The sequence below is a fragment of the Epinephelus moara genome, chromosome 16 (assembly GCF_006386435.1).
Source record: "Epinephelus moara isolate mb chromosome 16, YSFRI_EMoa_1.0, whole genome shotgun sequence".
NCBI classification, from domain to species: Eukaryota; Metazoa; Chordata; class Actinopteri; order Perciformes; family Serranidae; genus Epinephelus; species Epinephelus moara.
The window spans coordinates 46,750,279-46,754,554 of NC_065521.1; positions in this window are offsets into that span (position 1 = coordinate 46,750,279).

Sequence of the window (4,276 nt, forward strand, 5' to 3'; positions counted from 1 at the left end):
CCGGCCGGCCTCAGCGCGATCATCTGATCTCTGGAGTAAACAATGCGGCCATGAAGTTGTTGCGCAATGGTGCCGGGTCCGAATGAAATAAGTAATTCCAGGGTGAGGAAAAAACAAGCAGGAGCGACTGCAACAGGCTGCACGCGCGGGCGCATGCGCACTAGCATTAAACCCATTTTTAACCAGGTAAGAAATGAAGAGAGCTTTAATAGTGGAGCATATTTATAGTACAAACCTTGTCATTGGGGAAAAAACAAAATAATGGTTCATTAATAGTGATCAAGGTAAAANAAGAAAACCAAGAAAACAAGCAGGAGCGACTGCAACAGGCTGCACGCGCGGGCGCATGCGCACTAGCATTAAACCCATTTTTAACCAGGTAAGAAATGAAGAGAGCTTTAATAGTGGAGCATATTTATAGTACAAACCTTGTCATTGGGGAAAAAACAAAATAATGGTTCATTAATAGTGATCAAGGTAAAATGTTAAATTAATGGTGATATTGATTTCATGTCATGTGACCGGGCCCTGACATACAGGCCGACTGTCTGCCCAGAAATCTCAAACACACGTCACTGTCCACTCTGCTGTTCATACCTCAGTTTAAGATTTGTTTAATCGTCTTATATTTGAATCATCTTTAAAATCTATTGTGTGTATCACACACTTTTATTTCTGTTTCCAAGCTGTTTGAGTCCACACACTGACACACATGATTTGTTCTCTGTGTTTGTGTGATCTGAAACAACCTGAGGATACAACATGCTGCTGTGCATCACTCTGCTGTTTTACAATCTACAAGTTCACTGTTTAGGAAATATCACAACAACCAAATGATAAGAGCTCAGTGAGAGTCTCACTCAGAGAACTTGTGTCTATCTGAAGGTTCAACAAACTAAACTCTGATTTCTTTGAGTCTGAAATGAGTCAAACTAAATTCTGTCTGTGGTCGACAACGACTGAGGAACAAAAACACCATAAATCAGATAGTTCCAGTTTCAGATGTGGATGAGTCACTGTCCATACTGTTTATCTCCATCACACACACATACACACACACACACACACACACGACAGATTTCTCTGGAAAGAAAAGAAACAGGAAGCATGTGGTTTCATGTTGGTATATGTTCAGAGGGTACAAGGCTGCAGGTCGTCAGCTGATGCCAGCTGCTCGATGAAGATGGAGAGCGTTCTGACTAAAGTTGTTTCTGGGAAGCTCAGCACCTGCGGCACCATCATCCTGATGTTCACCTACACCATCCTGCTCGACAGAGACTTTGCATGCACCTGCACACCACAAGACTTTGACTGCATCCTGTACATGGCTCTGCCGTGTTTCATCATCCTTGTGTTGATGCTGTGGACGGACAGGTGGTTTCAGAGCATCTGCAGGTACCTGTGCTTACGGCCGTGCAGCCACTGTCTTCAGCCCCGCACTTTTTGGGGTTCTTTCTTCCATCGCATCTTCAGGGCGTTTTTAGTCGGTCTGCTGTGGGTCGCGTTTGTGTACATCGATGGAGACTGGTTTGTTTGCTGTCAGAACAACAGCTCTGAACAACAGCAGCACTTAGCCTGCAAAGCCGTGATCAAGATCACTGAGACAGAACAAGTGGCCATCGCTCAGCTGAAGAACAAGTCCAGGGTGAGTGTTTCCTCTGTTGGTTCGACTCCATCAGCTCTTCTTTGACTGAATGAAGACACCCGTGTTGTTCTCACCATCGCTGTGTCTCTTTCAGGTGATTGGTGGATGGTTACTCTGTGCAATCGTTCTTGTAGCGTCCCTCATGCCGTTCTGTGTCCAGAGGAAATGGTGTTGCAACAGAAGATTTCTGTATCACAAACTGATTTTAAAGGAGGAGGAGACGGTGCTCAAAGAGGTTCTGAGGAAATCTGCCAAAGAGAAGCTGACGACAGGAGTGGAGGACAGAATACGTACTGGTCGATGGTTGGAGTGTTTCGATGTTGCAGGCGAGCTGATTGAAGTGTCAACTGACCCCACTTTGTGTGACACAAAGAAACAGCCATCGGGGGCACGAGACCCCGAGACGCAGGTAACGAGTCTCGTCTCAGCTGTTGACCTCAGTGCTTCAGCTCCACTGTTGTCCATTAACGTCCTGTCTAAACAGGAAGTGAGGATGTGTTTTGTTGTGTAGGTTGACATCAGCTGTTTTACCTGCATTTTAGCAAATGTCCAACTAGTTTTTAATATTGTTGATGTGAGAAGACCCCGAGATCTTCTGTAGAGCCGTCTTTGTTTCATAGAATAGAAAAAACTTTATTTATCCCAAAGGGAAATTCAGCTGTCCAGCTAGCTCAAACTATGAGCCGCCATATAACAGGGACATTATTGACATGTGATGTCATTGTTATTGTTTATAAAGAGCTGCTGACACGTATGTTATATGTCACACTAGAGGCTGATGCTGTTGTGTTAAGACCCAGACACACAAAGTCGGCTTCGTTTCTGAGCCTCCTGCTGTGTCGACGCAGTGTCTCCACCAAAAAGTTGCACCTGAACACACCACGAAGACTCCAGCCAACGACCAATCAGCTCGTCCGTTCTGCTCCTGCTGAGAGGAAATGACTCTCCACAGCAGCAGATGGCGGTCGTCTGTATTCATCACCAGGAAGAGCGTCTTGATGCTAGTTAGCCAGTTAGCACATGAACAACACCATCAGAGCATATTTACCGTGCGCCAGTGAACAATAACACAAACCATCAGGAAACGTTTCTGCTGAAGAGAAAAATAATCTGACCTCATGGAACAAGTTGGTTTGGTCTCACTCCCTCTGGACTTTAGCTCCTCCTTTACTCACTGACGCTGAGCTCAGCTGACAGTCAGAGGGAGGTCATTCACCGACGTCTCTGACGCTGATTCAGCACACTGAACTGGTGCTAAAAAAGCTAGCAAGGTCCACGGACGCTCACCGACAGCCCAACACTGACCAACAGTGGCCTGACAGCTTGGTGTGTCAGGGCCCTTAGATGTCAATCAGTCAATCAATCAATTTTATTTATAAAGCCCAATATCACAAATCACAGTTTGCCTCACAGGGCTTTCCAACATACAACATCCCTCTGTCCTTATGACCCTCACAGCTGATCAGGAAAAACTCCCCAAAAAACCCTTTAACGGGGGGAAAAAAACGGCTGTTATGATTCTGTGATGTCATCATGCTGTCCCAAATCCCACACTGGAGCAACATTTATTTTATTTTTTCATTTATTTTTATTTAGAAAGGTCAGTGCACATTAATGAACATGATCAGATTTTCATCTGCAGTCCCCGGCAGGATGATGGTGTAAGTGCCGCCGTCGTTTGTTTCTGTGTAAAAATGCAAAGACGGTGTAAAGAAGGGACTCTGTAGCGCCATCTTTGTGTAAGAAGAACCAGAGGGAATGAATATGGGAAACACCAGGTGTGATAAACTGTGTGTTTACATGAGGTACAGAGGGCCACATGGACGTGTTAACGAGAGGCCTGTGTCCACAGGTGTGAGGGGACACCTGTCAGAGCTGTGGACACAGGTGTGAGGGGACACCTGTCAGAGCTGTGGACACAGGTGTGAGGGGACACCTCTCAGAGCTGTGTCCACAGGTGTGAGGGGACACCTGTCAGAGCTGTGTCCACAGGTGTGAGGGCACACCTCTCAGAACTGTGTCCACAGGTGTGAGGGGACACCTGTCAGAGCTGTGTCCACAGGTGTGAGGGGACACCTCTCAGAGCTGTGTCCACAGGAATTCATGAGTGACTGCTTGCTGACCAAACCACTGATATATTTTCACTTGGTCTCCACGTCCATCCCTCTGTGTCTGTGACATCACTACATAAAGTGTCTCTGTCTCTACCAGGTCTCTGTGACTCTACCAGGTGCTGGAGGGGAAATCAGAATGGATCAGAACCGGATGAACAGGGGCGCAGACGGCGCCCAAAATGAGGATCGTGTGAGCGATTCGTCTGTGTGACCTCAGCACAGGTGGAGTTTCCTCAACACGAGAGGATCACCAGAGCACACGGCTCACACATTCCCAAAACCGACACCAGACAACTGTCCTAATTCTTCACTGGGGGGGGGGGGTGACTCATGTGCTCTCATGTAGGGTGTGTAAGTGTGTCATGATTTATCTGCTGAAGATGAACAGCTGATGACCAGGTACAGTTTGAAGATGAAACATTAACCAGTGCTGACCATCTGAATGGACTGAAATATCCTCACTCCTGCACGTCTCTGTGAACAGACTCTGTCAGTGTGTCACAGCTCTGGATGCAGA